This window comes from Haliotis cracherodii, unplaced genomic scaffold (genome assembly GCF_022045235.1).
Source record: "Haliotis cracherodii isolate W230 unplaced genomic scaffold, xgHalCrac1.p SCAF_4, whole genome shotgun sequence".
Lineage (NCBI taxonomy): Eukaryota > Metazoa > Mollusca > Gastropoda > Lepetellida > Haliotidae > Haliotis > Haliotis cracherodii.
Genome location: NW_027266297.1, coordinates 38,254,051 through 38,266,159, shown reverse-complemented (window position 1 = coordinate 38,266,159; position 12,109 = coordinate 38,254,051). Strand labels below are relative to the sequence as shown.

The following is a 12,109-nucleotide window of genomic DNA, read 5'->3' as shown; positions in this document are numbered from 1 at the left end:
TTGCTTGTCCCGGAATAACACGAGTTGGTCACGAATGACGAGCGGTCATTTCTAGTCATTTCTACAGCAGTTACGGAAAGAGACGAGGTTGGCCGATTACTGTTCATACAGGCCATATTGGGAGCCGCGGGGATTTCGACAGTGTGTATTAGGAAGTATACCTATGTGGTGTATGGAATATGCGTTTGCCTACCATGCCAGGCAGTGTGACAAGGGATATCCCAGCGGATGTAATATTCCTACAGCAGAAATGTTTCACAACCTCGATTGCAGGGAGCTGAAGATGTGACATATTCAGACAGAGACCATAATACATAGACTGTTATATGGCCTCTGATTCAGGTAAGGAATATGTTAATAATATTGATCACGTATTAAAGTTATTTATCTTCTGTAAGCCACTTATTCTGTTTTATATATGTTAGTAAATGTGTGATTTAATTTTTGTAGGATAAGCAATCTACCTAACTTATGTTAATCCTTGCTAATGTATATGATGTAGAAATATGTTTGCTTACTTATATTCCTTTATCTAGATACTCTATAGTGACTCAATTTTTAGTTCATACCGTACCGACTAAACTTACTTTTGCAGGTGTGAATAATCAAGAACAAATTAAATGACAGGAGTTTTGCAACAGTGAACATTGTGAAGTGGAAGATAAGACATTTGAAAGGTATGGATATTTTCACTTGAACTTGTTGAAGAATACCGTGATGACAACTTTATCATGTTGGGAATTTTGGCGGTGGGGTAGCCTAGTGGTTGAAGTGCTGAAGACCAAGGTTCGATTCTTGTCATGGGTACAATGTGTGAAGTCTATGTCAGGTGTCCCTTGCTGTGGTATTGCTAAAAACAGCGTAAAACCATACCCACTCATTTGGGGATTCCAGGTTGGAATTGGTCCCCATCAACCTATGCTAGTTGTAAGAGAGGGTTATACTATAAAGGGAAATAGTACCTCGCCTACTATTGCCTGGTGAAAACAGCACCTTGTTATTTTTTTTACCTTGGGTCTGAATATGCCCGAATACATGAAATTAAACTTGCATGGTCACTTGTAAACACAAATAACTGAGAAATGTTCAAAAAGGTTTACATTAAAAACTAGCATCTACTTGCCGACTCTGATTTGGAGATGCAACTAAACCTATTGTGAAAATATAATATGCTTTGATTTCTTTGAAGTAAAATAAATGCAATTAAACTTGCAAACACAAATAATTGTTAAATGTTAGTCACCTAAAAATAGTTTACATTAGAAATTAGCCTCTGCTCAAATTTACTCATGATTCTGATTGGGAGGTGCAACTAAACTTATCATTGAAAGATCACATGCTTTGAAGTTTTAAGTAGCTTTACTCAGATTAGCTCAATGTCAAGCTGAACCTGAGTCTGGCGAAAATGTCAAGAAACTGGACAACAGGTATACTATATATGTCATATTTATTTTAGTAAGTAGGAAATAAATAGTAATTTTATAGAAATTTCATTTATATATATTTCGGCCAGGAATCAACATGTCTCTCCAGATAACAGACAACAATTAGTAGCCCTTTTTGCCAAATCAAGGTGCTGTTTTCGTTGGAGAAATCAGTGACATTTTGCTGAGGTGCCGTTTTAGCCTCACCCATAAGAGATAACCTAATACATCAGGTGATCAGGCTCAGTGACCTGGTTCATGGCATCTGACAGTGACCATCTAACAGTGTGGATTGATGTTCACAATATCAATCACTGGATTGTCTAGAATTTTGGGCCTACCTTTAGAATACAGTACCTAACTTTTCAAACAGGTCACAGTACCCTGTGATGTAATTCGTAGTATTCTGTTGCCTGACACACTGGCAAAACAATGCCTTGTGATGTCAGGGGTCAATGGATGTGCATATATATGCGCTTTTCAGTGGTCTATCGTCTCCACACGCTATGTTGTTGCATGAGTTTAAATTATTTGTTTTAAACATTTATATGTGAACTGGATGGGTAAACAAGCAAAAACTTATTTGAATAGCGCTCCAGAATTAGAATACAAAAAGTACAGTCAAGGAATACAATTATATACATGTTCTTATTATAGAAACTACGTTGTCGGCGCTGTCAGGTCACATTTTTAGTAGTAATAGTGTACTGCAATATACGGCAAGGAATAGTATTATAAATTTAAGATGCTATGTACAATCACAAAACCTATTGGATAGCTGAATGTAGTCTTCTACTGATTTAAGAATTTCTAAGTTTATTTTTGACGTCCTTTCAGGATTACCTAATAGAATTGAATTTAGATCATATCCCTTAACATAATATTAATAGTACATATTCTGTCTTAAATCATTGTAATTTTGACATATGAGAAAGAAGTGAAGTGCATCTTCAGTGTGATGGCCACAGCTACATGCAGGATTATCTTATAAATATTGCCTGCGGATGCACATTTTATAACAAGTGCTTGTTTATTTTCTATATACTTTTATTTCATTTTTTACTTATTACAGTGGTTAAAATGATTATAAATATAAATTGAAACTAATAATGTGCAATAAGCGGGTTATAGCTGAAACGACACCTTAGCAAAACAGCACTGACTGGCGAAATACTCGCCGAAAGCGAAAACGGCGATTATTACTTGACGAAAATGACACCTTATTTTTTTTTTTTACCTTGGTAAAATAAATGAAATTAAACTAGGATTGATAACTTGCAAAGACCAATAATTGTGAAATGTTAAAACAAGTTTACAAGAGAAATTAGCCTCTACTCCAACTTATCCTATACCCGACTCAATTTATTGTGATAACATGCTTTGAAGTAAAATATATGGAATTAAACACACATCGTCTCATACAAACACAAATGCATGTAGTTGTTAAACGTTGAAACAAGTTTACCTTCGAAATTAGTCCCCTACTCCAATTTACTCACCGACTCTGATTGGCAGACACAGTCACTTGTTGTGAATGTATTTTTCACTTTAAAGTTCAAAGTACTCAATGTCAAGCTGAAACTGTATTTAAGAATCCTAACATGGTGCATTTTTTCACAATGGCCTTTCGATGTGTCATTTGAACATGTTGAAAGGTTTTACAAGGGATATTTGTAACCCAATACTTTCCGAAACGGGCGACAATGCTCGTCTAAAGAGTTGACTAACGCCATCAGGTGGCGATCAGGCTCGGTGACTTGGTTGATGCATGTCATTGATCCCAATTGTGTGGGTCGATGCTCATGATGTCAATCACTGGACTGTCTGGTCCAGACTCGATTATTTACATATAGCCGGAATATTGCTTGAGTGCGGCATAAAACAACAAACCAAATCATAAGTGTGGGATGAATGATTTGAAATTAGCAAGTTTAATGTGACCTTCAATCACTACAACCTGATCTGAGTCTTGAAAAGATATGACTTTGATTCAGTCAAAATTTGCATCATGATAGTTTCAACTGTAGATACAGTTAATCTGTTTGTTGTACAGTTTCTGTATATCAATATATATGTTGTTCAAATAAGCTTTGCCTCTTCACCAACCCTATTCCTCTTTTGGAATAAATAGTGTCTAATAATTCAAACACCATCACCATCATCCTAGTGAACACAACAAAGAAATGCACATCAAAAACGTCATTATTATTATTTCTGATCTCTGATCAATTAGAAAAAAACTGTTATCCAGCAAGATACATTTCCTTGTTCCCAAGAAGCATGTTACATAGTAAACTGACTCGATAAGTTGAATAGCAGTTGTAAAGGCACAACTGACTAAGCCGTCACTACTCAGTTAAGTAATTAACAGACAATTGCGAGTACTAATACCCACCCGACACTAATTGCCCTGTTAATCCCTAGTCCACAATGAGTTGACATTGAGTTCATTTTGCTAATTAGCTGTTTTTAGAGTAGCAAGGTAATAAACATCAAAGGTGGGGCAGGCTTTGATCATGTGTTCTGTAGAAGAGATGATGTCACTTGTTTTATGTTTATTTAGGATTAGCTACATCCCTTGATGCTACCAAGGCAGCCCTTGAGATTATCAGACAGTTTGGCTAGACACAAACTGATGTCTCCCTTGTAGCACACTATGTGTCAGACACAGACTTTGACCACTCTGTGCAGATGCATATCAATGCATAAAGAACATTGGGTAGATGATTCAACAATGCCACACAAGTCAAAGTTGGGTTTCACTGTATTTAGAAACAGACGATGGATCCAAAACTTTATAACAGTAATTATGATTAATTTAAACTTTGCCAGGCCAATATTTTGGCAGATTTGCATGTTATTGTTAATCTTCATTTAGTTAATTTTCGAAAAAGATAAGATGAATGATAAAATATGATAATGAGTCATGAATATTTGAATTCAGATCAGAACAAACAGGGAGGGTCACCCCAAAATGTGAGAGTCTCTAGGGGAGACTTTTGACAAAATGGACAATAAAATATAAAGTGCTTTGCATTTTCTTTCAGGGAGGGTTGTGTCAAAAATGAATGAGAACATACCGGTAATACATGACTGGCCCCTTTAATGTAATATACATAGTTTTTAGTTGATGGTTCAGGTTGTACTTTTCAGTTGAATTTCTTATCACTGTCTATGATGGACTACCAATTAACGGTAGATATTTAATATCCATAATAACTTAGATAAATGCTTCTACAGTCTCATCCTAATTTGTCAAAATTTGAATTTCAATATAGCTTCCATTAATGAATTAATGAATTTGGTGAGAATATCTATTGTCTGAATTCCTAATATACTTTCTTTTGTATTTGGTGTGCAAGGGTAGCCTAGTGGGTGAAACAGTCTCTGAAACCTGGGTTCAATTCACCACATGGGTGCAATGTGTGAAGCCCATAGCTGGAATATTGCTAACAAGCTGCATGAAACTATACCAACTCATTCGCTCATTATGTTGTATTTTGAGATCACTTACATGACATGTGTTTTGATAATTATGAATAGTTGCATTTATGTATTTATGTATAAGAACCTATGTAACTTAGTTTTGCATAGTCTTGTTTAACCTTCCTTACATTTTGATGTAATGCAAACATTCAACCAAAATTCAGGTGAACCTTGTGGTATTGTTTTAGAAGACCGGATACATTTTTGTATTTTCTGAACACTTTTCTGTTTGCAATGGCTTATTTACATGTTCAAAGATTGGTTAAATATCAGTTGCAAGATAAATTGTCAATACCTCACTGTTTGAGAAAACAACTTTAAACATTTGTAAATATGTGTGTGTTTCATAACTTTTGACTAACAAGTTTCTAAAGATGTTATGAAATGTTTCAGGTACCTGGATTTCACAATCTGACACCAGCTACATTTAAGAAGATCTTGCTCACACAATTCAGACAAGGGACTCGCCGGAAGATGAACAGTACTCCTGATAACAACCAACAGATTCACCTCAGAAAGTGATGATTCTGAATGAATAATGCCACATCAGTGTGACTGTAGGTGGTTTTATTATGACACTAATGAAGTCTGAATGAATTTATGCCAAAGCACTGTGACTATGTCCAGGTTGTGTACACCGATGCTGACCATACAAATCTGAATGACTTTTGTGGTTTACTGCAGAAACATATTTGACTTTAGATATTCTTCTTCAATAAAATTCTTCTGAGATTTGACTAATTTGTTTATTTAGAAAATGGCATTGAAGCGTCTGTTCTGTAAGGCCTTGCAAACACCACTGGTTACTTTATGCTAGTTCTTCTTCTTGCTTGATCAAATTTCAATTTGTGATATGTACCAATGAAATGCCATATAATCAATAAATAAGATTTTTTTCCAAAAACATGATTTGTTTTGCTTCATTAGCATACAGATATATAATACTGATCAGCCATAACATAGGTGCTGAACAAATATGAAATGTACTAATGCCCTGAATGTTTTCCTACTATAAATACTTAACAAAAGTTGTAGTTCCACCTTAGTAGACAAATGACATTGATATTTTTTCTGTACTTTATTTAGGTGTTTTCTATGGATGCCATTAGTCTTATGCACCAATTTGGGACAATTGTATTCTGTTTTATATTCCCATGAAACTACACTGTCCCGATATAACAAGTACTGATACCGTTCCAAACTAATCTGTTAATCTCACCAGGGCCAAATGCCAAAGCACATAGCCAATGACTTTCCATTTTTTTCTGAGTGAGAATGCTGTTTTGCCACTTTTAGCAATATTGCAACAATATCATGGTGGCGGACACCAGCAATAAGCTTCACACATTGGACCCATGTCGCAAAACAACTTGTGAACAATGCATGCCCACATATCTCAGTTTGAGGAGGATATTTACCATTAAAATAACACAGAATATTACAACAGGTACCTGTAACTTTTTCTTTTTCTCAGTACAAACTGGAAGTCTGGACGTGAAATTTAAGGATATCATTATACAAGAACTGATGTTTGTTCATTAAGTACCATTAACATCCGAAAAGGACAAAATATGAAATTGAACAATTTTCTTCTCCAAAAATGTTTTAGGAGGATATTTACCATTAAAATAACACAAAATATTACAACAGGTACCTGTAATGCACAGGCTAACATTATTTACCAGAAGCAAGTCATGAAGAAAATTTGCATCCGGATACCTTCCGGAAACCTTCCGGAAACCTTCCGGAAACCTTCCAGATGCCTTCAACAACCTTCAAATTGCTTGGTATTTTCAAGTTAATTTTTTTATGTGTTTCACACTTAAGTGAACAAAATGCACCCCCCAAATTTTGACATTTTTTTGGGAAGGTTTCCGGAAGGTATCCGGGCCGGATCCAAAATGGGAAGGTATCCGGAAGGTTTCCGGAAGACGGAAACCTACACTTTTTTTGCTGTGTTTGTGTTGAAATAAGGTTAATGTTCATTAAAGGCAGCTTTTGCCGTCACTCCCTTGCGGCATTAAACCAGGGACCTTGAACTATCATTAGCATAACAAAATCCGTTTACCGTTGTAAGTACGTTGTATAGCATTGTGCAATAGTATAGTTCTACACACAATTTTTTCACCGTTTAGTGTCACCGAATGTTATCGTGGAAAAGGAGAACTGTCTGACAATCGTCTTCAAGGAAAGGGGTAGTCAACACCTATAGAAGCTAGTGAATTCCCATCTGGTGAACAGACATGACTAATTTTGAACATTTGAATAGTGTAAATCTTGAATAGTGGAGTGTGTGTGCGTGTGTGCGTGCGTGCGTGTGTGCGTGTGTGTGTGTGTTCAGTACAAGACAGAACTGCATATTGTGTGAATTTTGCTCTTTTGTTGATCAGAATATTAAATGTATCCTAGTATCCTGGCCCGGTGGGACGATATGGACAGTTCGACGGGCTTTGATAACCGATCATTACGTTTTGAAAGTAAATCAATACATGTAAAAACTCAAGGCAAGAGAATAATCAGTCTCGATTTTTCTGCCGAATAATATTCCATTGGGCGTAAAGGACACCAAGTGTTCGCGAAAGGGTTAACAAGTCCTGCTATACCTGGGGAAAGAAATACCAGAATATCCTGACAGGTTCGTTACCTCTGTAGTCAAACGCTATAACTGTTGCTCCACGATCCGGCTTCATAACTAAACGTCCCCAGAATCATATAACCCAACATGCCGTTGTATGCAAGAAATAGATAATGAGAAGAAATCGATGGAATATGGATATTAGTTCCGCCAATATGACATTAATCAATCAACGCCCTGTTGTTGGAGCAGTGCATAAACCAAGTGTTTACTATCAATTTGTTTAGGCCAGGGTTACGCCAATGGTTAGTCTCTCTGTCCAGGGTATTCCCCACGTGACTTGAATCTGAGAACTGGGTCTAAATCTGCAGACTTTGTTCCTTGACATCATTTGTTGGTTTGATTGATTGAGTATGGTTTTACGCCGCTTTTAGCAATGTTCCAGCAGTATCACTGCGTGGGACACCGGAAATGGGCCTCACACATTGTACCCATTGGGGAATGGAACCCGGGCCTTCGACGTGGCGAGCGAACGCTTTAACCACTAGCCGAACCCACCACCCCTTATTTGTTGGGGTTACTTCCGATGAAGAAGATCTCCTTTGGGGTGAGAAAACAAAGCGGCTGGATTGCAGGGGAACATGTTCAAACTTCACGTCTGGCGATCTCAGAACCACAGGCGGCCAATGTGATTTCAAGCACTAGGTTGATGCTAAAAAGCGATATGGCAGAAAAATGAAATATATAATTGATGTACACTTGATGCAAGTTACAATGCATAACCGGGAACATTAAAACAATGGTAACGATAAAAAAAATTACAGGGCAACTTAACACCATGAGACGACCTGTCAAGGTTATGTAACATGTCAATCGAGTCATGCCAATTTACACTTGTCAGAGGGGTACACAATGTACGTGATCTAGACTACCAGCTGTCGGACTTCCATTTCGTGGAAGCCTCGATGGCTGAGTTAGTTAGATCGCTGACTTTCTGTGCTGGCAATTAGGTGCCTCACTCTGAGAGTGTGAGTTCGAATCCCGGATGGGACTCAATACATAAAAGTACAAGAATTTGTACTTTTCCAAGAAAGTGGTATCCCAAATATAGAAGTTGTTACATTTGACCACTTTCTAAAAGGCATTGTGTATTCATGATACCCTGCTGCTGGTGCTCGGCATTAGTGTATTAAACTTCAGAATATTTGGAAAGATGTACCATTCAGATTTTTTAACTTTGCCTAAAATGGCTATAAGGTGGACAAATTAACAAAAAGTGATATTCATTTTCGATATGGTTTAAGTAACAAACTGGATATCCTACCTAGTTCTATTTTGTAAGCTTGACCACTGTTGCTGCAAGGTGGATATTATTATCTCTGACTTTAATGCTATTACCAATGCCATTGTATTTTATATTGCCATTGAAATTGTACTGTCTTTGAATTTTGCGCCAAACAGGGTAACAACAAGTACCATCTTTTAACATCTTTTGGTAGGACACATCCTGGGATCTCCGTGCGGACGCTCTACCACCAGACCACGGAGGCGGTCCTGGAAGTTTTATTATTGAGCTTACAATAAACCCGTAAAGTTGAAAACATAATGTTTATCTCCTAACTCAAGCATTTCTAAATCTGTCTAAATCATGGGCAACTTTGGTCAACCGATATTCAAAACCTACCCCAGTGTCCCTGATTACACCTATAGGTACAATGTGTGAAGACCATGTTCAGTGTCCCCTCACCCCATGATAGGCCTGCTATGTAGGCCTGCTGTGTAGGCACTCCAACTCATACTCACTCACACAAAATACTGCTGAAAACATACAAAATCATATTGAAATTGTTTATTTTTGTCCAATCACTGGCAGCTGTAAGATATACATACATCGGACATCAATGACATGGAGTTTCATTAATACAAACCGGTGATCTCAACAGTCAATTGAGACATAGAAGTACTTCGATGTTTGTCCCATACCAAGGAATACCATTCTCAAATCACAACACAGTTGAACACTTTACGCAATCACAAACACAAAGTATGTATGTAATACATACATATACCAGGAATATGTACATCATTATAATGAAGCACATGGTGGTGATCCATCCTCACATATCAGGGTATTATTATTCAAGTTTTCCTTACCAGCCCCCAGGAGTCACACATGTGCAACAATTGTACCCTTAGGTTTCACATGTTAAAGACCAGTTATTCAAAAACTAATTACTTTAAAATATAACAGATTGTAATACTCCAAATGAGACAAACAAGCCTCTCTCTACCTGTCAGCAATATACTCTACACTGTCCAATAAACATATCCTCCAAAGCTTCAAATGAAATACTACAAAGAAGAATTGGAGTTAATTTCTGAATTGAATCTGGTATTTGATTGTCATAGTTTAGAAGTCAATTACAAACAAATATTTTTTGACAAAAGCCAGAGTGATCTTGAGTGATAGTGAACATGATGTTTTACAGTTCGATAGTAAAAATATCTCCTTTCCCCCTGTCACTCGCTGAGAGAAACATGGGGAACATGATATTTCACTCGACACATGAAATATCCTCTATGCATGTCCTGCCCTACCGGTAGCATCCGCCACTCACACAATTTACATAAAAAGGTGAGTGTTTTTTCGTTGTCAAACTATACAGCCAGCAATACTCCCGAAAAACAAACGCTACCTGGACAAGACACCCCAGTAAAAACGAGTAAAGACTCGTTTGAGAGGTGATTCTTTGTTGTGACAAACTACATTTTGATCGTATCTGGGCGACAACACGTTTATCCCGCACAGCAATTCAAAGAATTCGCCCACGAAATCAATTCCTACAATATAATAGCATTTAGTGATTAGAACTAAATGCCTTTATGTTAGGCTTGGCACAGTTGATAATATTATTACAGCGAAATACCTTCATTCCGTGCGGCTACGTGCTGTTTTGCATGGTGCCATCGTCTCTGGCCTAGATCCGCTCTTGGCACGTCCGGTAAAGGAGCGTTTGTTTATATTTTCTATGTCATCTTGTAGCTTGGCATCAGCTTACGCAGCACTTGCTCTCCACCTAGTTATATTCGCGGATTCATCTATAGTTTGTTGCACCAACCCACCCACCCTGTTATCCTTAATTCCAAGTTATTCAAGCTTTGCAGTTGTCAGTTGGTGGTACTGGAGGATAATGTTTGTATATAATGATGTTGTCATGAATAAAATGTTGCGGATGGGCGGGGTGCTGGTGGACTGCATTACAAGTTACATTTGGCGTCTTGGAATACATCCCAAATTATGAATTATTTAGGATAGGGTTGCCCGCTTTACAGCAGGAACCAATTTATCCATTCTGCTTTACAGCAGATGGCTTAGTGTCCGCTTTACAACGGATGGTCAGCTTGGCAACAATAGTTGCCCTCGCTCATGGTTTGGCAATGGTACTTGCCTGGCAGCACTAGCTGCATAGCAACATGGGTTGCTTGGCAACGGTAGTTGCAGGGCAGCGGGCGCTACATTGGTAAGCAACATGGGTTGCTTGGCGACGGTGGTTGCAGGGCAGCGGTAGCTGCATTTGGGGTTGCTTAACAGGGGTTAAGCTCATTGCTGCAGTCCACCAGTACCTCCACATCCGCGACCATTTCATCCAATAATATCTTTTGTCTTAATTTGAAGTTCCGCTATCATGCATGATAACGGAGCCTGTCATCATGGAGCCATGTTCTTATGTAATTCACACCTTTAAAATATGTCTTCCATTCATGCTGTGACAAGCCCTCTCGGTTGGTCCCACTGTTGTCATGTAATTTGAGCAAACATCAACTGCTGGATTTGGTCCGCCATCTCAAGGTAGCAGAAATATTAAAGCGTTGTTTTGATATTGACCTGATTTACGATTCAAAATACAGCAATGTTCCCGAGTCGAGACCGTTTCTAATTATACACCCGACAAAATGTCGGGGGTATATAGTTATACCAAGATTCCGTCCGTCCGTCCGAAAACTTTGTCCGCGCGATTTCTCTTAAACTATTTAGTGGATTCATCTCAAACTTAGTACATATAATCTGTCATATGGAGGGGTGCAGTCAAAAGAAAAAAATGTTTTTATTAATTTTTCATTATTTAATGAATTATTCAAACCCTAACGTCCGTCTGAAAACTTTGTCCGCGCGATTTCTCTTAAACTATTCAGTGGATTCATCTCAAACTTAGTACATATAATCTGTGTCATATGGAGGGGAGCAGTAAAAAGAAAAAATGTAAGGCTAACCCTATCACAGCTATTTAATTTGTAACTACTGACACACTAGGCGGGTCGGGGGTATTAGTGAGCCACGCTCACTTTTGCACTTGTTACACATAAAACATCTGATGTATTGATTCATCTTGAACATAAAGAGCAATACATGTACACTTACTAAAATATCATCTAGCCCATTCATGTTAATAATAATTAAAATACAATGCGTCTATCAATGGTAAAGAAAGTTTAAATTGGAAAGATTATTGAATAATTTAGTCACAATAAATGACCTCCCCTCTGTTAGTTCACTCATTCCATGGTTAGGCTGAATAAACAATATCACTGAATTACAATACAAGCAACACGGATATTTTGTCAC

The 12,109-nt window shown here is 37.5% G+C and overlaps 1 long non-coding RNA gene across 1 annotated transcript; it reads left to right on the top strand.

The window, feature by feature from the left end:
* Positions 1 to 60: 60 nt before the first annotated feature.
* Positions 61 to 5,774, top strand: LOC139480303 (uncharacterized). The gene is made up of 3 exons (XR_011654414.1): positions 61 to 342; positions 596 to 677; positions 5,304 to 5,774. It is a non-coding gene; the product is annotated as an uncharacterized lncRNA (long non-coding RNA).
* The last annotated feature ends 6,335 nt before the right edge of the window (positions 5,775 to 12,109 follow it).